This window comes from Sebastes umbrosus, chromosome 20, assembly GCF_015220745.1.
Source record: "Sebastes umbrosus isolate fSebUmb1 chromosome 20, fSebUmb1.pri, whole genome shotgun sequence".
In the NCBI taxonomy this organism is placed as follows: Eukaryota; Metazoa; Chordata; class Actinopteri; order Perciformes; family Sebastidae; genus Sebastes; species Sebastes umbrosus.
In genome coordinates, this window is record NC_051288.1 from 20,608,374 (window position 1) to 20,631,599 (window position 23,226).

At 42.1% G+C, this 23,226-nt stretch overlaps 1 protein-coding gene across 6 annotated transcripts in view; it reads left to right on the plus strand.

Moving 5' to 3' along the window:
* The window catches only part of tanc2b (tetratricopeptide repeat, ankyrin repeat and coiled-coil containing 2b), a 173,561-nt gene that overhangs the window by 21,470 nt on the left and 128,865 nt on the right, over positions 1 to 23,226 (plus strand). The gene's annotated exons all lie outside the window — the stretch shown is intronic.

Genomic DNA, 23,226 nt, shown 5'->3' on the forward strand with positions numbered 1-23,226 from the left:
CTTGTGTTTTGCAAGTGGGCCAACGACAAGAATACATTTACATTCTTTAACATTGTTTTTCAGGAGTGGTCTTAAATATACTGTATAAATGGTTCATCATGCATGTCATCAAACAAAAGAAGCAGTTTAGTGTGATCGACTAGAAATAACTTTTTACAATTTTTCTAAATTAATTTAAACTTTAACTTTTTCATTATTCAAGAAAACTAAGATTGTAATCTTGAAACAGACGCTAACTACTCAACCTTGGAGAATTGACCTTTTACACGTACCTAATAGAGATGCATCTTTTTCGGAGAGGAGAGTCTGTCCTGCAGAATAACTCTATCATCAGAAAATAGATAGATTCATGTTGCCCCGTTTCAATTTTCATTGTGAATTTTCTCAATACGTGCGGCGGAGGTGCTGTCATCTCTTCAAGAAGCTGCCTGTCAAGAAATAGTCTTATTTTTAAGTCCCGAGTACTGATCGATGTGCCGGCTTGGGGCCATATGTAATTACTCTGTGACTGGCCAGCCATGAAATTGTTGTTTGGCTCTGAAATAGATCTAAAGTCATTTTGTAAGAAGTTTTTTTTTTTTTATTGCAAGGCCTTCTGGTGCTGCCTTAATCAGAATGAATATGACCATGGCAGCACCAGGAGCTGGTAAGATAAGTTCCTTGGCCAATAGATAAGGTAAGGAGAGAGACCTCTGCAATCTCGTTACCAGGGTTTAACATTGTCTCCTCCATATATATATATATATGTATATATATATATATACAGCTCCCCGGTTCACTTGTATGTGTTTACAGGCCAGAACTGACCTCCCCAATATGGCGGTGACGCTGACGTATCGCAGCAACGGGCTGAAGTGGCCAATGCGTTATCTATTAGGACTGGGACGATACACCTATCTCCCGATTCAATACTATCACGATACTTGGGTGCTGATTCGATAAGTATTGCAATTTATTGCAAATTTTGTTAACTTTTTTTAACACTAGACCATGGGGAAAAGTTAAATCATACACTTCTAGGGACATTTACTTTGGAAAATATCTAAATTAATGCATTAAAATGTTTGATTTTCAGCATGTACGCAGTCATGCATTCAACATAAATGTCAGTATATGGGTGCTCTACAGTTGTATCGGCTGATTTGACCACGGAGATGCTTTTCCTGGCAATGTGTGAAACCCAAAGTGTTTCCATACTTTACTGTATGTGTAGTGTTTGTTTTGGTTGACGGATATGGAACGGATATGACGTCACGTTATTCTGACTACAACAATAAAAGCGGTAATTTTCTTGTACCTCCACATAGACTCAAATGAAGTAAATATATCGATTCTGACATTAAAAAATTTATTTCAAAATTGTAAAAAAAAAAAAAAAAAAATCGCGATACATAGGTGAATTTATTTTTTTCCCCCCACCCCTACTTCGTATATACATCTATGGCCTCCTGCACAGTGCACACACATTATGTCTGTAGTCTGTTTCTAGAGTGTGCCTGAAGATGAACAGCTTCTGTCAGCTGTTAAAGGGAGTGTGGAGCTCGCAGGCTGCAGAGAGGTATGCAGAGTGACAGTCGCTGGCTCACATGTATGCAGCTGTGGCCTGCGAGATGCGGGCCGGCAAATGGAGTGGAAGAGTAGTCCCATTAAACCCTGGCTCTCCTCTGAGAAGGAGGCTAACAGCTCTGAACGCTGGCCTCTCGCTCCCCGGCAGAAAAGTGCTGACACAAATTTTTGTCTGACTAAAATGCCTTCTGACCGCATGACACTGGCTCTTTTCTTCCTCTGAGATTCCACGGCCGTAAAGCCGGGGCCACACAAAAGAGACACAGTCTGCGAGTGCTGCTTAGGAGGTGGCATAAATTATAATCATACCATAAACTGCCGCAAAGGTCTGCATTACTCACATTTTAGAGGGTGAGAAAGGAATTTCTTTGTTTGAGCAGTTAATTGGGTTTATATGCGCAAAAGCTTTCATTTTTCATCTCCTGCACATTACACATCCTGGGAAACAAATTAATTTTGCTCTGCGAGCCTCTCTGTCTTGTTAGGAAGCTTCACATATACACTATGTTCCTCGACATCTATTCAAAGATGCACAAAATCCTGTAATTCGCAAGTGTCCTGGACCAGAGAAAGGCTGCCTTGTCCCTTTTGGCGCACAGCGTGGATGTGTCAGTTTGTGATTGACGGGGCATGGCTCCTGTGTTGGCCGCTGGTGCAGAGATGAAACATGACAGTGTCTCCAGGCACATTAAGCACTGGATTCTAGTCCGCCAATTGTGCATGTCATCAAATGCGATGTGCTGTTAAGCTCTGGATACTTTTTGACGGAGGTGGTTTTGCAGTATTTTTTCACAAGAGAAGCTGTCGTTCCTGATTTCTACACGCCTTCCTGTTACAGTAAAACAGCTGCATTTATAAGCTTTCTTCTGATAATATTAGTCAGGCTTTGACCAATCAGATGCTCCAGGCTGTAAATCTCTGCTGAGTGCTGGAGGGGACGATGATGAGCGCGATCAGTGTTGTCAAGTTGTTGGAGGGGATCTGAAGAAGATGGTTGCTCCCCAGTGGGGGTGTGTGGGTGGTTAGCTACAGCCCACAGCTACTGAAGGGGAGCTGTGTCAAATCTGACACACTGAAACCCACAAACGCCAACACTGACAGCTAGTTGTGACGAAAACCAATTTACAAGCAAGAGAAATTCTGTTTGAGTTGTGGGGGAGCTGTCCTCCCTGGCTTGATCTGGTTTAGTCTTTTTGTCGTGCGTGTATTGTGGTAGGTAGGATAGTTTATCTTTGGGCTCTGTTAGGACATGTAGTCACAAATCAGCCGGAGATTTAGAGCAGATGAAACAAGAGTTTTTAGCTGGAACATGATGCAGGTATGATGTACATGACTTTGTCTTACAGACATAACACAGAAGCTGCAGACTTGGATCACTAAAGGGCCCATCTGTCAGAGAGATAAATGGATAAAGACCGAGGAATGCTTGAGAACCGTTCTAGCTGCTTTGATTGTCAAAAGGGCTTGTGAAGTGTAGTCTTTTCTAATGTAAAACGCTCAGACAGACGTTGGCTGGGTACACGTGTGACACATGGGCAAAACTCTCTCCCACAGAGACCTGGGCTCAATTCCCGGTAGAGCTACCTCTGGCTTAGTCATGCATTCCAGCTACTAACACTGTTGGGAGTTAAGTGGGAAGCCAGTGAGGGATTGTGTTGTTGTCATTGCACTCCAGTCTGAATGCAGAGGGGTGGGATCCAGGGAGGGTAGCATCTCAACCTCCACAGGAAAGTAAGTTGTGGCTGGTAACAGCATTTTTACCTGCAAAACGTTTTCACTCCCAACTCGTCAAATACGGCAGCTTGGTTAGTTGCCCTACGCGTCAATGACGTGGCCGTAGTTATGGCGGGAGTAAAGGAGGAAGTCGGGTTACATGGTATAAAGAGCGATAAATGGGGGCTTTCAAAAGCCAACATTTAGTCAATTTTAATCAAACTCTAGTGTGGTTCATTTGGGCGTTCGTAAACACAGTAATTGTCTGTTGCGGACCAAAACAACTGATCTGAGAACGCTTGCGAGAGTTGGTCTCGGACCGTTTCCATGTGAACCAAAACACAGCCTGTGCGGGCATTTGTTGAGATGGACACAGGTAAACGACAGGTGGGAGAGGACTGACTCGGACTTCTTCTGAAGTTCGATGTTTGCTTGACATCTGGGCAAAAAAGAACTCACAGAATATGCTAAATAAAGTCCATAAAAATAGTGACGTTTATAAAGTCATTCGAGATAAACTGGAGGAGAAGGGCGCACAGTAGATCAGTCGAAAATGCCGAAAGTGAAAAGTCAGCGTTGACTTATTTTAAGTTATGTAACTTTACTACGTTGCATACGTGACGTAGCCTACATCAAAAATTAACAAACATACTTATTTTAATCCAAACCATGATCTTTTCCTAAACCTAACCAAGTTGTTTCCTGTGAAAACAGAAGTTTATTTAGAGATTTTGCGTATACATGTAACAAGCGTAAATTGCCACGTGCAAAACTGACGCTAAAAGGGTACCTATGCGTCATAGTTTGAAGCATAGGGCCACTGCTGCGAGTTGGGAATGAGAATATGTTGTTATCTGATGGGATAATTAACCAACCAACTGCATTTGACTCACTGTGTTGTCTGTCACATCTAAAACACGCCGCTGGTTTAAAAAGAAATGCTTGATGTGTTTTCTGGCTTGAATGCTTAATAGCTACAAGCGAGTCTAATTGTAATGCAAGTCATTAAAACATTTCAAGCTGGTGGTTTAGAAGCTGGACACATCGGTTAGCTCTGGAGTCTGTGGCTTGAGATGGGAGGCAGAGAATCACTCTTTCAGGGGGAAATATTGAATATGAAAAGGAAATGAGAGGCTTTTTATTGTGCCGTTTGTCATATGAGGAACTTTGTGTTAGTCGCGTCAGTAGAGTTATGCACATATTTTTTCAGTCAGAGTGCAAAATGACAAAAGCACAAAGAGAAGGCTATTTAAATGATGGATCAAGATCTGTCAGTGGATATATTTGCCATTTGCAGACGAACATGAAGTACCTTATAACTCAAATGGGAGAGAAGAATACGTTCAACAGGCTTCAATTGTCCAACGTAAAGCCATGTCATTAACAATAATGCTGTCTGGCTTCTAGTGGTCTCCGTAATGGCTCGCAAAGTCCACAGTGTACTAGCCAGGCTCCAGCACAGGAAATGAAAGTGTGTGCTAATGTACGGTTTGAGAAATAACACAGCGTGAACAGCATGAAAAGCAAATCTGCATTGTAGTTTAGACTGAGCTGTACTACAATTTCCTTCACACACTTTTCTCGTTTCACTTTCATGAATAATAATTGTGGGGGGTAGAAAGATACGGCACAGCTAAATTGTTGTGAGTTTATTTTCATTCTGTCAAGATTGGAAACTCTGTTCCACCACTCCTCTCAAAGACCCTGTCAGATTAAGTTCAGGGCTGCAGATTTGGCATGTAAATCATAATCTATTCAATCCCTGGACTAGCCCCACCTTGATTTGTTGTATTTGGATGTAATGCAACAAGACAGACAGCAAATATATCGATTCTGGCATTTAAAAATCAATTTAAAAATCGTAATAAAATTGTAATAAAATCGTAATAAAATCGCGATACATAGGTGAATCTATTTTTTTCTCCAACCCAAAGTAAAGATTCATGGTGGTACCCAAGTCTCAAGAAAATTCTTCATAACCCCCTACAGTCAATTGCAAACGATTAAGACATTTCATATTGAGCCTCATTCTGCCAAGTCAATCATGGGTTCTTCATCTCCATCACTATATTTTGCATAATTAATGTGTGCATGGGATTGCAAGTATGCCGCAGATGAAGAGGTAGTAAACAGAGACATCCAGCTATCATCTGGGCTTTGGAGGGAATTCTTTAAAGTGATGCTCCTTTGGGACCATGTATGCACAGGTTTGTTCAAAATCAACTCCTCCCCTCTCATCTCTGGCAGCCGTCATCGACAGCTGGGCCCGGCTAACAGCTGCCTCCCCCTCCCCCAGAATCTAATACATTAAAAAACAAAAAGAGTTGCCTGCAAGCGTGCTTTGTAGGAGAGATAATTACTTTGTAAAGCCACTGGGAATTTGTGGGTGGTCCCTGGTTTGGAGCTTATTTTCATTATCAATTATTTTCTTGATTAATCGTTTTGTTTGTAAAATGTTGGAAAAAATTAAAAAAGAATTACAGTTGCATTTTCCCAGAGCCTAACATGACGTATCAAATAGCTTGTTTTGTCTGAAGATATTTAGTAAACTATCAGAAATATGAATATAAAGATAAGAGGTGTGGATTGACCTTTCAGTTCAGTTCATTACAGGTCAATCTCCACTGCTCAAGGGGGAATTTGGGAGGATTCAGATGTTGTTGTTTTTCACAAAACGACTAACAAATACATTAAAAAAAACAACAGATCAGTCTCAATATTAATAAATGCACACAGAGGGATTTACAAATGTATTTTGTGATTTATATATATACTGTAAATGACTCCACAAAATTTTGTTTCAATGCACAAAAAATAGTTATTGTATATAAATGTTAAAAAAAATCCACATATAAAAAAATAAGGTTCACAAATATATTTTTTCATGCACACACTAATGTTTCTTGTTTTAAATAAATGTAATAGAAATCCACAAATAAATGTATTTAAAAGTATTTGCAATTTTTCTGTTGAACCTGCATTTACACACTGCTTGTCATGATGAAAATTGCAAAGAACTAGATTGATCGAGTCCAGACTTCTGTGATATTCACCTCAGTGACACACATGACTTCTGAAACCACCCACATACACACAGCAGACATACATGTGGTGGCCGCTGCCAATTACTTTGTGGACCAAGTTCCTGGCAGGGGTCCATTATGAGGGCGTTCTCTCCCGGGCAGCCTGCCTCTATAAAGTTCAGTAATGAAACCAAACTTTGAGCCGACAACATAACTTAACTTTGTTGGTTTGGGTAAGATTACATGGTGCCCTTTTATTCCGATCTTCAGTAGCCCAGTTTCAAACACACAAGTGGTGATTTGTGGAAAGGGAAATGTAAAGGAATAACACATAAGTTTGTGTTTTTAAAGGTGCTAAATTCGATATCCAGAGTATTAATATAGCAGCAAAAAACGATTTTCTATGTAAAGATATAGTGGAGTAAGGTCTACCTGAGCAGATAATGAAGTCACTCTCCCTCTGTGTGTGTTGTCATCAGAGATTCTCTGTGCTTTGTTGACGTAGCCGGGCGGACTGCATGTGCCTTTTAGTTCATGTTAGTGCATGTGAGCGTGCCCAGCTGGCGCGCTCAGTGTCCGCACGGCCAAAGTGACGTCACACTATCAGACGCGGCCCTTTGCGGGGGTTTCTTTTGGCAGGTTTTGCCTGTCCGTGCATTTTTCTAAGTACGCTGAGGGGCGAAGAAAATGGAGAACTTTGAGATTGTTGGTCTGCCGCGAGGAGAAACCCACGAGTATAAAAAATCCAAACGTTTCCTCATCACGATTCCATGTCAGCTCGTGTCCGTGCGACCGTCCCTTGCAGAAAGTATAACCGAAGCTTTAGCGCTGTTAGTACTCTTGTGCATTCAAGTATTAGCTGTGAGCCGCCGGCTCAGCCATCGCCATGTTGAGAGGCAATTCCTCTGCTCTGAATTTCGTATAGAGAACCTTTAAAGGTCCTTTAAATGACTTGTGATATTTAATGTATTTATGATTATGGGTTTAGTCTCCTGCTGATCTGTGTAACCAAAGCAGATCAAAATATCACCTGCAATTATAAACTCCACTGGCCACCCCATGGTCTAAAATCACCAGCTCATGACTCTAATTAATGAAATATTCATGCTTGTGTATCAGTAGTTTTGGCTATTTCTCTTTTCTATTTCCACCCAATCTCCACAATCCGTCCCCACGGCCTCACTGTTTTTGCACTATTTACACTCGGTGTAGATAGTTTGTGTAAGGCTGACACATTCTATCTCAAGAGGGCAATAACACCTAGCCCTTTTCTTTTGCTGACGCAGGCAAGGCCTGGCGCAGCCTGCTAATGCGGATGGCACAAGGCCTGACGAAAGGCAGACTCATCTGTCGGCTTGTGACCTTCAGCAAAGCGGGTGGAAGGACTGGAGGTGACCCTGCATGTTCCCATCTATCTCCGCACCCTCGGCTGATGGGTCCTCGTACGGAACACGGCAGAGATCTCGCCTGTATTTGCCACTTAATCATCTCCTATCTGATTGGCAGGTTCACATGTATGTTAGGACACATACAGACACGTGCCTTCCTGCATGGTGACTGCTGTTCTGCAGACATCATCACCCAGGAGAGGATGGAGTATTCCTATTAGGAATACGCTGCCTTGTTTAAGTGAACTGAATAAGGATGAGACAGAATGAAGATGTCCTTTCTTGTATGTGTGTAGCTCATTAATATTCTCAACAGAGCCTCATCAACCCAACACTTTGGATTGCTCATAATAATAACACGAGACAAATAATTGGAATGTGACATGAAAACAAAGTCACTTAATGAAATGACTTATGATAAGTATCTTTCAATTAAAACGCATTGCTGGTAAAGTGAAAACGGCATTGATGATTGCCAACATCTGTATGAGAGACGTGACATCATCTTCATGCTTTCTCCTTTTCTTAAAAGTACTCGTGGTACTATGTGAGTGTTGGAGTAAACTGCAGCTCCGTCACTCTATGCCTGAGCCATGTGATTGACACACGCTGCGATGGCGGCTGGAATCTAATAGACATTTATTGGTGGTCATCAAAACGCCATCAGAGGTCAGCGGCCAGCTAACACGCTAATTGGGTCTCCGTTTCCCGTGGTCCTGTCTGCGCTTTCAATCAAACGTCAGTCCAGCCTGACAGCAATCTGGCGGTGGGCTGAACTGGAAGAGCAAGTAATTTAAGATGTTTTCTCTGCCGCCCACGCTCCCTTCTATCCTTTTATACTGTCTCCTCAGATCCAGATTCATAGCCACAAATAGCAACCCTGAAGGTATCATTGCCCTTGTGAGGCACACTAATGTGCTCTTTTCTTTGTGGTATTGTATCGCTGGCTCTGGAATTAATAGTGAGTCTGGATGAAAGAGGAAAAGAGCGTTTCGAAAGCTGGAGAACCTTGTCAGAAAACATGAATCTAAGGCACACATCCCATTTGTAATGACAAAGCTGAAGTTGGTTGTAGACCAAAATCCTTTTTTTCTGCTTTCCACAAGCAAAACTGATTACATAAAAAAACCCTAGTAGTACAGAACATTCCTGGAACCTGTCAGCACCTCTTTTTCACCGTTATATGAAGTCATTTGCAGGCTAAAGGCATACACATCTCCCCTGGAAACTGTCTGTGGATGAGATGAAAAGAGATGTGGTGCTGCTAACTCGCAGTGGACAATGAAGTTCTTCACAGAGTGAATGTGAACATGATGGTGGTGGTGTACATGGTAATACAGAACTGAACCAATGCATAATTTATTCATCTCTTTTCTCAGTCAGCGGGCCTCTGCTTCAATGAAACCGCGTTCATATCCACGCGCACGTAATTCACAGACTTATTTCCCCAGATGTGAACAGAAGCAGTTGTCAACAATCACTTTTGACAGTTGGACCTGTTTTTCTGTCTTATTTATGAGTGGGCTGGCCCATTTGAGGGCAGAAACTCATTTGCACAGCACCAAATGTCATTATAGGTACCCTTTTGAGTGACATACCGAAGCCGCTTGGTCTCTTTCTCTCTGGCTGTCTGGATGGATGGAAATACCGTATTGATCTGTTCTGTTCTTGTCCTGCGGTTTTGAAACCATACCCACCCTCTGAATGTCTGATGACACTCTACCTTTGGAGTATGCTGGCTACATGGACTCCTTGTGGGTTGTCTTGACGTCACCGGCACTATCCGTAGATGTCTTAAATAGAAAGCATTAACACATGATCTCTTTGAGAGGAAATTTGATCCTCTGATCGTCATTTGTCTTTCACCTTTACCTGACTGGCAGTCAGAGACAATCATTTCTATTTCTGTGGTCTTACACAGCAGTCAATGGACAATTTGATACCTAGATAGAGAGGCAAGATGTCAATGCGTCAGGAATCCCATCACAGAACTGCAGTTGACATTCACTTTTCTATTCACCGTAACCACAATCTTTACCTAACTGTTTTAGTTGCCTAACCTTAACTCTACCATAACTATAGTTTATTTGCCATAGCCATGATCTTTAGCATAGAACATTATGATCATAGAAGTATATGATGACCATTCTCATGCTCTATTATGTCTCGTAAGTTGTTGCAGCAATTTTTGGGTTGATAACATTTGTTCCAAAGATTTGATGCTAAATTTAACCATTTTTTTTACCAGTCGAGAATTGATAAAATGATCAATTAGCCCTCCAAAATACCACATTAAGACACCAAGACCTTGAGGAACACCATAGAAAAAAGGTATCAAAAACTTTTGACATTTGGAGATTTCAGCAAGAGTTGCATTTTTGGCGATTGAATGGCGAGCACTTCTGTTCTGGAAACTGCTCAGAAACCCCCTTATTGTCAATCTACATAGGAAAGCTATCCATCCACTGAATGCTCTAGGTCTCTAGTTTGTGGTTGTTAAGTTTCATGAGGCTGTGAATAGCTTAGAGGTCACAACTGGTCATTTTATACAGGGAGGTCAAGTTTCAAAAAATGGTCTCACTACAATAAAATGGCTCCTATGGGGACTAACATCATCACACATGAATACAATTGGACTCGTTGGATCCGCAAGAGTCTCAGCTTTACAGTCATACCCAATTCATGTAATTCTAAGACTCTTTAAGGACCCCAGTATGCAGAAATATTCAAACACAGAATAGCATAGGTGCAAATAACACATTTGTACTGCATGCAAAAAACTGCAAGACTTCTGGGTAGTACCCACTTTCATTCATATATAGGTGTGAGGTCAAGGGACCCCTTTGAAAATGGCCATGTCAGTTTTTCCTCGCTAAAATTTAGCTTAACTTTGGAGCGTTATTTAGCCTCCTTTGCAACGTGCAGGTCTGCAATTCATTCAGCTGCAAATGTCTGTACGAAGGGTTGGATATTATCCCACACAGCTGCAGTGTCTCTCCTCTAATGCCCTTCTAAGTTGGTTTAAGTTAATTTCAGATGAGGACTTTTGTAGCCAATTCATGAAAGAAACTGAACCAGGAGTCGTCCCCCGTGGCTTTACTCTACTTAGAAGCCATGCTAAGCCTATCAACCACTCAGCTGCACTTGATACACAATAGCCCAAGGCAAGGAAGTCCAACCCTCTATCTGGCTCTGCTGCTCAGAGATACAAAGTTACTACAAGCCCTCGACAGGCCGCTGGCTAAGTGTTGTGTGGTCAAGCATTTTAAGAAAACGAGCTGAACTGGGATGCACACACGGACATGAAATAAGAGCAAGTGGGAGCTTGTGCTGGTTGGTTATTTAGTGCTTCCCTTGAAGTGGCCAAATCAACCCATTTGGGTATCATCGGAGGCAGGCAGAGGGGAGGAGTGGCACTTATAATTCTGTGTGAAAGCAGCTTCGGGCTGGCACTGGATCCGTGTGACAGCTGAGCCAGGACAAGATGTGTGGGGATGTTATGAGAAGTTATCACAGCCATTTTATGCTTGAATTCAGAGGGAAGGAAAAGGATTCACACTCTTTGACTTTCTGTTTTTTTTTTCTAATTCAACACTGAATCACACTGGATGCAGTTAGGATTTGACAAAATGTTAGGTACCCTGGATTCAAATTAAGAGATTTGTTTTCCCCTTATTATCCTCAATTTGTAGTGTCAAATAAATTAGGTAACATATAAGCTAGAGATGTTCCGATAACATTTTTTCCTTCCCGATACTGATTCCAATACCTGAACTTGCGTATTGGCTGATACAGCGTACCAATCCAATACCAGTGCGTCAACTATTTTTTAACAGCTGTGTACTACTAACCCTGTATGGATGTGATATGATTGCTACAGTATCGTTGTATGGCTTGGCTCAGGTTAAACCCTTTATTTATTATCTGACTGAAAAAGAATTGATGACATTTTTGTTAGTTTACATTCTCCGCTAGCATCTGCTAGGCTCACTACTTCCATCATCGATTTCGGACGCAGCAACTGTAGCTGATGATGGAAATAGCTCACGAGTGAGTGAGTTTTGCATTAGCTCATGCATTAGCCGTGACGGTTGTTGTTGTCCTTCTTTCTTCAGTCAGCTTGGCTCACAATTGTCTATCGTTCTTTCCCACGTGACTGCGTCATCGGCTGTCCTTGTGGTTCCCCGCACACAACAAGATATTTTCTCTACTGTTGCACTCTACTCTACTCTTATTTGAGATCAGTGCGGCCAGGATGGACTTCCGAGCCGATCGGGGAATGTAAGAAACACTCTTGACATACCACACATCACAAGAATATCTGGAAAGATAATCTTTAGAACCATCAAAAAATCAGAGCTTTGCTGACGATCGTCGGATGGGGCAACCTGGCCCAAAATCAACTTGATTTTCGTGTAGTTTGTACCCTGCATGACACAAATTAAAAATCCAGTATCTCTGCAGTGGTAGGTGATAATTTTTCCTGTGAGCCCCGTAGATCAACCTCAATTACACTGACTGTGATTAGGTGTTGTAAAACAATATAACACACCATCAGGGGTGAATACTTTATTACAGGCATCGTACTGTTTAAACTCAACTTCATAGAGATCTTCATTTGTTTACCCTGTTGTCTCACGGAGTGTGATTACAGCGGATAAAAAGCGAGACTGCATCTATCAACTGTCACAGCATGAAAGAAGAGTGAATCGTAGTGAAGTGAAGGAGAACAGGAGAACAGGAGATGCTACAGGACCTCAGCCTATTTAATTCTAAGCATTTCAGCGCCTTGCCGGACCAGAGACACCGGCTGATTTTTAAACGCCTCCCTCTCAATGCAAATGTGCGCTTCTGCCAATGTTGATTACCCGCGGTTAGTGGCCTTCTGCTGAATGACCTTCTCTCCTCATGTCATGACTCTATTTGCCCCTTTAAGCTGCCTGTCAAACACCGAACCATTCCTCTTCCTGGAGCTCTGCTCTATTTGCTTGAACAGGATCGGTGAGCGAGAAGCATACAAATGGGGAGGATTTATGCAAAAAAAGATTCTGCGCATTCTTCAGACTCGATGATGGGCATGTCCGTGTCATATGTCAGCAGCGGAGATGAAAGGCTATTATTTAGATTAGGTTTAGATTTATCATTTTATTAATACATCTCCTGGCACCTCTGCTCAGACTGTCAATGCAGATGGTGCAGCAGCACTTCCAAATGGCCAGCAGGTGTAGCAGTGAGGTCTCTGCATGAAGAGGATGAAGGAGGGGAGTTGGAGGGAAACAGCGTTCAGTGGGATTAATCGAACTGTCTCATTAAACCCTCCTTCTCTCTAGGCAATATTTAACACAGTGTTTGACCTTTCACACCATCATCTAGCTTCATTTGTTGTTAAAATGGTAATCTTTTAAGTGTTAACCTGGGTAATGCTATATCAGTAAAAGAGTCCCAGTACTATGCTGAGCAGCTCATCCCTCCTCCAGTATCTCTCTCTCTCTGTCTACCTGCTCTGTGGCAAAGCTTGTAGAGGTTTTACTCTACACACTCACTGCTGCTCATCCATAGGGCTGGGCAATATGACGATATACACTCACCGGCCACTTTATTAGGCACACCTGTTCAATTGCTTGTTAACACAAATAGCTAATCGGCCAATCACATGGCAGCAACTCAATGCATTTAGGCATCTAGATGTGGTGAAGACGACTTGCTGAAGTTCAAACCGAGTATCAGAATGGGGAAGAAAGGGGATTTAAGTGACTTTGAACGTGGCATGGTTGTTGGTGCCAGACGGGCTGGTCTGAGTATTTAAAAAACTGCTGATCTACTGGGATTTTCACGCACAACCATCTCTAAGGTTTACAGAGAATGGTCCGAAAAAGAGAAAATATCCAGTGAGCGGCGGTTGTGTGGACGGAAATGCCTTGTTGATGTCAGAGGTCAGAGGAGAATGGGCGGAGTGGTTCGAGATGATAGAAAGGCAACAGTAACTCAAATAACCACTCATTACAACCAAGGTATGCAGAATACCATCTCTGAACGCACAACCAACCAACCTTGAAGCAGATGGGCTACAGCAGCAGAAGGCCACCCGGTACTAGCAAGGTGTACCTAATAAAGTGGCCGGTGAGTGTATATCATCAAACGATATAAAAATGTCTATTGTTTATATTTGTTCTTGAGCTGTCAATCGATTAAAATATTTAATCATGATTAATCACATGATTGTCCATATTTAATCACGGTGAATCGTGTCATATCATAAAGTGGGCATGTCTGTAAAGGGGAGACTCGTGGGTACCCATAGAACCCATTTACATTCACATATCTTCAGGTCAGAGGTCAAGGGACCCCTTTGAAAATGGCCATGCCAGTTTTTCCTCGCCAAAATTTAGTGTACGTTTGGAGCGTTATTTATCCTCCTTTGCGTCAAGCTAGTATGACATGGTTGGTACCAATGGATTCATTAGGTTTTCTAGTTTCATATGTTGCCAGTATCTTCACTCTAGCTTTAAAACTGAGCCTGCTACAACCTAAAAAGTTGCGTTAATACGTTAAAGAAATTAGTGGCGTTTAAAACGGATTTGCTTAAAGCGTTATCACGTTAATTTTGACAGCACTAGTAGAAACAGTATCTCTGTTGTACAACATACAACGGGTAACGGATGAATAAAGTAATCTATGGAGAAGCTTTGCACACCCCAGATAACACAGATAATAACTAAATGTATAGTGGTTCATCGATTATCACACTACATGTACACTGTAAACAAAAGCAGGTCTCAAACCAGTACAAAATACTACTCTACAGCTAACCTCAGTTATTTTAACCAATGACATAATAATCAGTGAGGTTATGTAGGCCTTACATGCAGTTGATTTAGAAGATGTTTATGTTTAAATTATTATGAGCCTTAATGTCTGCAACCTGTCCTGTAAAATGCATTTATAAGCTGTTTTTTATTCATATTACGTTTGCTGTCTTCTCGACTAGACCTGTATATATTTATTATTTCCTCTATAATTTCACATGAAACTGTTATGTTCATTTTGCAATCAAGTTCTTCATAAAATGATAAAATACTCAGTATTGTCAAGTATTTAATTCACACAGGAGTATACACAAATAGGCTTTACCATGTGGTTATTTCATATAGACTATCTACTGTATTGAATTACCAGAAAACATGCTACATCGTAATATATATCGTTATTGAGATATGAAATGATCTATATCGGGATGGGAGATTTTGGCCCAGCCCTACTCATCCACACAGCCTTGTGTTATTGTTCACAGCAGCAACCAAATTAGAGCGAGGGAGCATTAAAGCAGCACAACATATTAAAATCAGAGCTCGGCTGCTGTTGTCATTTTGGTGTCTGCAGGGGGGAAAAAATCATTAATCACTGACTTCCGCACTGTCTGCCATAGAAGAGATTACGATGAAGACATGCAACTGAACTTTAAAAAAAACTGTTGTTATGCAGTTCTCTGAGTGAATAAATGGGTTTTATGCATTTAGATGATTTATTTCCCTCCTCAATCTGGCTACACCTGCCGACATGGCTCACAGTATTTCATCCCATTATTTGGTGTTGCCCAGACACCCACTAAAACAAACAGGGGGAAATAAAAGGCAATGAATTATGCCCTCCTTCGTTTGGCTCTCTTCGACTCTGATAAAGGTTGACACGCTATTTCAGTCGCTTCCTTTGAGTAGATTTGAACGAGAGGGTGAGAGAGGTCTAAGCTGGTTTAAACTGGGCACCGATTTGGTAATGAAATTGTGTGCCAGTTGGCCTGTGTAGGAGGACTTCTGTTTCCCCCACAGGGAGATGACAACCAAAGCGCATAATAATTCACTTGGCTATATGTGGGCCATGTCGGTGTGTTGGAGAAGAAACACACCAAGCCCAGCTTTGCCTAAGCGGTATGGACTTAAACGGAGGGCCAGCAAGGAGGACATATCTGGTTAAGCTGGGCATACACTGTATCATTTTAGCCCTTTTCTGGCCCAAATTTTGAGCCGCGTGACTAATTTTAGAGTTTGTCGAACGTCGTTTGCCGTGCAGTGTACAGGGGGGACTGAGGACCGATTAACTCCTCCCAAACGGCCGCCGGACAGTCGGATGAATTTCTGACATGTCAGAAATTTCGTCCGTCCACAGGCTCTCGCACAGTCCCCAATTCCCCAACGTCAGTGCATTTTTACTACTCTTTTTACAGTAACCAGAGCGTAGCTATCAAGATAACAATCTACTAGGAATTACACGACAACATTTCTAAAATCGTAGTGTGTGCCCAGCTTTAAACCAGTGTTGTAGTACTCAAGATCTTATTGAAGGTATCGGTCTCGTTTCGGAATCGACCGCATTTTTACTTCGTCTTGCCCCGTCTCAGACAAAGGGGACTCTGGATTTTATTTCAAGACCGGTTAAGAAGACGACAGCATGGATATCACTAAATTGCCTGTGCATTATCTGATTTATCTGTTAACATCATTACTGTGGTTGGATGTAAAACGTTCTGCTTCAAATGCAACCAATAACTTCACTTATTTCTACTTTGTAGCCTGGCGATCCGCCGTGAATTCCTTTAAGTGATAATTGATTGCGTGGGAGCGTATGTGTGTGACGGACTGCGGCGCGTATGAAGATAACAGCGTACGGTAGCTGTGAGCGTAGAAGTGCAGTGTGTGTACGGTTTACGCTGTCGGTGAAGAAATGCTACAACTCCTCAAGCCACAAGCCAAGTTCCCGTGTCTTGCTTGCCACAGTCTGTTTACTGAAGGGGTTAGCCCCCGAAATCAGCCACAACATAAACCTATAATTATCCAGAAGACTCTCATGTGTAGGAATATTGAGGATACAAAACAATACTTTGAACAATACTGTTAGAAGTTCCATATATGTTGGATGTCTTTCCCATAGCTGATATCAAAATGTCAAATGAAACAAATGTGTACTGTACATTCCCATTCTTGGGAAAATGAAGGTTTTATGCTTATATATGTATGTGACTCTAAAGTGTGATTTGAACACACCTTATGCTCCACGAAGAACTAGTAATAGAAAGCTGAGGAGCTTTTTAGACGGCAATCTCGGCCACCTTGGGATCCAAACCTGTCTCATCTGTGACTGATCGTACCCATATTATGGTGCATCGTGATACAGATATCACCACCTTCCCCTGCAAAGCAATGAGTGCAGGAGCATTAATCTAGATTTATAAATAATCTATCGCGGGCAGGAGTGAAACTTTGTTACCAGCAACCTTAAGTGGTTTCTGCATCGCCCTGTGCAGCTCTCACCTTGCGAGCCGGGCCCTGACACTTCCCCTTATTGATATCACCGTGATTTATGGAACTCCGCTCCCCTGGCCATCCTCAAACTGGAGATGGGCGTGTGATTTATCCCCGTCTGATGCTGCAGGGCGTCTGCTGCTGGCGAGATGAGGGCGGAGGCTCGGACTGCCTCCAGCTTGAGTCTCATTTTTTTTCCTTTTTGAGTGAGAATATTTTCTCAGCTGTGTTTTGAGATGCAGCAGAATTTTGTTTTAATGAACAGGTCCAGACTGCCACTATCTCCTCACCTAACTCTTATTTTCCATAGACTGTAATTATAGATGGACGACGCGTCTCCACTTCCTCCCATTGTACAAAAGTGAAGCCAAAATATCCCGGATACAGGAGCTGCCATCTTGAGATTGTGATGTCATTTGGAGCCAAAGTCTGCGCAGTAGCGATCGGGGGGGTTGGAGCATGGATGTATGAAGAGAACTGGATACAGCGTCGGAGGCGGGCTACCCTTCATTCTTGTGAAAGTTGCTCAGTGGCGCATGAAGCCAGAATGGCTCGACTGCCGAGTGATAAAGTATCCGGATCTTCCGGCGGTCTTCCACATCCATAGGATGGAGCAAGCCTACTAACATCTTCTTTTAACTTCGCCCCCCAGCCCTCGGTCCGAGGCTCATTCACAAGAACGGAGGAAGAGATATAACCCTGGATTTGGCTATTAGTGCATTTTACAACTTTTTGGCTTCACTTTTGGGGAGCTATCATGTCGTCCATCTATATGCATCTTTTTTTTCCCTGAACCCTGAAAGCAACACAGTGTACAGAAACAAGTGGAGGAAATCAATGGACTGTGGATGACTTAGCTTCTGTTCTCAAACGATGCTTCCTCTGGCTCTGTTATTATTTGATTATGGTCTGACATTCATGTTTTCCAGTCAGACCGCCGGATTCAACTGTAATTGCTCTAAGAAACGTGTGTCCCTCGGGGCATTTGTCGTTCTCAGACTGTTGCTGCTTCATCGTGCTGTGGCTGCTGAGGGATTTTCACTCTTGCGACAGCTATATTAAGCTGTATTTCTTTCATGGGTGACTTGTAATTACCTGTTTTAAAGACAGATTCCTATTATATCTTTTAGGAGAAATTAGATTTTACTTAGAAATTTGCTTAGTCATTCACCTCCGTGAGATTACATTTTAGCACTTCTCAATTTAAAACCTCGCCTCTGCTGTAACTCCTGTGTCGTAGGTAATCACAGTAAGAGCACTCCCATGGGAAACCGTCCCCTCTAATTCTATGATTGTGTCTGTGTGGCTTCCTCTCAGATGAGTTTTAATTCGGAGGCTAAGGGGTAACATGAGATAAATCCTATTGGGCGCCCCTGCAACTCTGGCCTTTGCCATCACAGGCCCCATTAAAGGGATACTTTATTGATTGTAAATAAGCTTTGTAATTAATGGAGGGTCACGCCGGTTCTCGGTCCAGGCTCAGACTCAGAGGGGCACGTCTGCGCCTGCTGCCAGCTGGATTTCTTTCATGTTTAAAAATTTAGATGGGGCTTAGTGATTAACAGTTTAATTCATTCTACAGGAGGGTTGCCGTATAAAGAGACCTAATCCTAATACTCTCCACATTACGCCATGACGAAGCAATTCTTCCAGCGTGGCTTATAGCTAAACCTATATATTTAATGACTAAAGCTAGTAATGCAGTGTCAAGTTTAAAGCCTTTCACACAGAAGGGGAGGGCGGTTTACCGGTTTTATCTCCGTCACCGGTGTCACGTTCGGCTACGACATGGATTTTGCAATACCGTCATTACCGTGATAAACACACACACGTTTTGGTTTAGCACACACACACGACGGAGATACAACACCCGATAAACTACGTCACACCCACACAGGATGTCTATGGTTACGTACAGCCGCTCGTACGTGTGTGGCGTCCACACAGACAGCATGAAAGCTGCGGAGCTGCAAGCCCTCACAGATCGTTTTCACGGTCTATTTTAGCTGAGAACTGTGTGCATTACTCGGAAAGATTACGCAAAACACGGCAAATCTGTAGATGAGCCGCCCGCAGCTGAGTCGCGCTGCTCACGGTCCATGTGTCTTCTGTATAGTACTGGTCCAACGGGTCTACGCTGTATATTTTCAAACACTTTCTTCATGTGGGTTAAGATGTAAAAGGTTATGTCAGCTTTCAGATGTAAATTCAGTTAAATGTAATGTAATTCCCACTTTGGGTTCGGTGAAAAGAGGTTAAAAAACTTTGTAATAATAAAAAATAAGTCCCAAAAATAGCAAAAAAAAATAACAAATTTATTCATTAACATAATTCATATTCAACATTAATTATTATTAGTTATTCTCGGACGAATATTGCTGTTTGTTGTGTGTGGAGGTGCGTGTGTGTACAGTAGTGCGGCAGCGGCACTAAAACTGGGAGATGGAGACAGACAGACAGCCAGAAGAGTCGTGCATCGTGCTGTGAAGCTTCGAAAACCATCGTATATTCCTCACCAAAGCCCAAAAAACGGTATTCAGGACAGCCCTAAAATTGTCCTGTTGAATTATCGCCAAGCCGGACTTACAAATAAACCAAGCTGTGGCTGTAATTTATTTTTCCATCAGAACAAACGAGTGTGCCGCTTCGGGGGTGACCAGATGAAAGTGTCTCATCATGAGGTGAATGTGCCTTTAAGTGGGTTTTAACACAGTGGAGGAGCATCATTGCCCGAGCTGTGGAAGAGCCTGAGATGGGCTGCATCCGCTTACGCACATTATCTGTGAGAGCATGCTGCTTCTTGGCTTCCCTTCACAAAGGCCGGTACACAGGGTCAGAGAGAGTGGGAATGAGAGATGTGTATGCTTACACCCTCAGATGAAACACTTTGCTTGTATACGGGTACATTTTTGTGTCTTCTCTATGGCGACCTGCGAGTCTATATGTGTGTGTGTGTGCTTACTTGCCTACTCAGTATCCTGTCCGCTAAGATTTCATACATTGATTGCCTCCTCTAGAAACAGACAGCAATATCTCTCCCTATTTTCTGCTCTGGCAGTTGGTAAACTGCTATAGCCTTGCCTGGTTAGCTCACTGCTACACATATGGAAGCAGATTTATCGGGCTCGACTGTAAAGTCCTCCGTATTTCATCCCTAGTCCTTTCAGCTGCTCTACGGAGAGCTGACGTGCAGCCACAATATGCACTTACTGAGTCATGACTTTTTAAGATTATGATTTAGTATTATAATCACAGAATGCCTTCTGGCCTGTGCGCTAACCAGACCAGACATAATAAGCTGCTCCCTGCTCATATTTTATGCTGAGGTGAAGTTGCGGTGAGTCGCACGGATACGTCGCGTAGCTGCCCCCGCACAGCCGCGGCGGTATCTCTGGAGATGAGCATGCACGCCAAGATCTGACCCGTTGTCACCTTACACTCTCTTACCGCTGTCTACATCTTGTCACGGGAAGACACATGATTCATACCAATGAATTGATTTCAGACAGAGGGAAGGGCTTGCATGGTTCATGATATTTAAACTGGGGAACAGAATAGTAAGGGAAATATACTTAATCGTATGTTGATGGTAATTAATAGTTTCGAAACGGCTCCTAATTAATAAACTGGGATTGTAAGAAATATTCCAGTCAGCCCACACCACCCTGTAGTATCACTGCTCATCCACCTTGAACTAGCACTGCTGCTTTTGATGTGACTAATGCTTTTCATCTCTCCCTCTGGTAGGTGTGAGGATCACTTGTGTCACCGTATCATAAAGCAGCTGTAGTGATTGCTGCGATTACGCAGGCTTTTAACCAGTTCTTTCCCACAGCTAATCCAATTTGAAGCTGACCGTAGAGCTGACACCTTTATCGCACGTCAGACAGACACATTTACACTCAAGAAAGTTGCAATGAGGATGTAAAAATAAAATACTATGAGGATTCTTAGATAAAGGGACAAGCAGCTAATACATTACATTTTAAGGTTTGTGTCAGCCTTTACTATTAGTGCTCCATTATTTCCAATCATTTAGCTTTTGGACTAAACCATTATTTCTTAATGTGAATTATTTTATTCCAGTGTCATACAATCACTGTCATGCATAACACTAGCAAACATGGGATGTTACTACCCAGCTCTCTAGGGAAAAGGGAAGCAACATAAAACCAGATAGATTTCAAATAATTTTATATAATGCATGGATTGGTTGTAGGTAACTTAGATTTACAAATAACCAAAAAAAAGGAGAATTACGAAGGAATGAAGGGCCTCCAGGTGAAAACACGATCGTCTCTACCTGATGATGTGTTTGCTGTGATTGCCGTGGTGATATTCAAACATAAATGGTCATTGACATTATGCATTTAAATTTTTAAAATTTTTAATTTATGCAAATTCCTATGCACATTAAGATATAAAAAAGAGAAATGCTTTCCCCTCGTCGATTACTCCATGTTTTATGAATGAGGCGGTAAACAAGTGGAAGCCGTTGTAGCAGCTGTGTGTGTGTGTATGTGTGTGTGTGTTTCACCAATCAGCGATGGTCATCCCTACAATCTCCACCCCGAAAGTTCTGACTCATCCACCAGGGCCTTTTTTGGGGTTAAAAATACCCCGTTAATTTAGACTCTGGTCCCTGTGGTCGAAACACAATGAGTTCCTCAAAAGGCGGACAAAGTTCCTGCGGTGGAAATGGGGCTTTAGTCACATGGGGCGTGCGCCCTCCGAGGCCGTAACAAAAAAAAAAACAGGTGGAAATAAACCTCTAGCATTTGCAGGATGATATTTCATCAGAAAACCTTTTGTTACCGAGAGACAAGCGGCCACGATGCTGCTTTGTTCTTTATTACATTATTATAAAACATTAAAAATTCTCCCCTTTTGTGGCACATGTAATTTAACACATAATTATGACAAAAAAATCCCTAAATTAGAGATGTTTCATGTGTTTTGAGGGTACGTCTGCCTGTAGCATCAGTTAACTCACTTGCCGAGACAATCATATCAGGTGCTGATAAGACGTTTCTAATAGACAACCCTGTAGGACGCTCTGAGGGTTTCCTTTACTACACCAGAGAATAGCTGCTGCGTCTGAGACAAAAGTTACAGAGGAAAATGTCAGCCTTTCCTCGTAGACCCACTGATTCACATCAGGGCTCATTTTTTATTTAGGGGAGCCTGTCACAATGGCTGGGTTACGCTACACTGCTCGGCAAATGAGGTCAAAAAATATTAATATTTATTGGCAGTGATCCCTCTAAATCAGAGGAGTTGAGAAGAGTTTTTATGAGCTGTGGAATTATTAGCCCCTGTGATACAAACTGAACCGGCTACGTCGAAAGATAAAACACTAAAAATGCCATCAACCTTCATTTGCATTGGCCTTGATGGGGACATTTACTGGCAGTGTTACTGAGTGGGAGCGGAATGGTACCTGTGTGTCAAGTGTCATTAGATGCATAAAAAAGATTATTGTAAAAAGGACTTTAAATTGGACACAAAATGAATAGCAATTAATAACTAACTGTGAATAGTCCTAAAATAGTTAATTCATTATATTTTGTGGTCAGAAGAGTAATGTAGAGATTAGACTTCCCTATATGAGCCTGATAATTGCTTGACCTGACAGATGTGGAGCGTCGTGAACCAAAATGAGCATCTGGTGAGACAATTGCTTGTTTTATACCGCGGGGTAGTGGAAGACGATCAACGCAGGGTCTTAACATCCTGACTTTTTCTTCTTTCACCTAGTTTGACAACTTCTATGATGTTTTAATTCATCTCACGGCATCATTTATGACTTTTTTTACCTAATTGGACACATTGACAATGAGTAAATTCAGCTCTTTGTTTTGGAAAAGTGTGCACGCTACACACAATAAAATATACAGTACACATTTAGAACAAATCTGAATGGTCACTAATGGAAAAATGGTTACTTCTTCTTTCAAAACAAACAACAAACACAGCTGGATTCATCTCCACAAAGCCATCTGAAGTGATTTCAGCGAGGCCAGGTCTGGTCTCATTTTGGCAGCTCCAGTAGCTCCCCTTCAATTTTCACCTGGTGTATTTGTTGTTGTTCAAAATTGACTTCTCTTGCAGTCCTTTCTCTTTGTTTCATCACACTTGAGCTAAACTCCAAATTGGCAACTGCCAGGGCTGCAATCCTGTTGAGACTTATCGTGGACAACTTCTCTAGAAAAGGACAGCCAGACACATGGCCTGATGAAA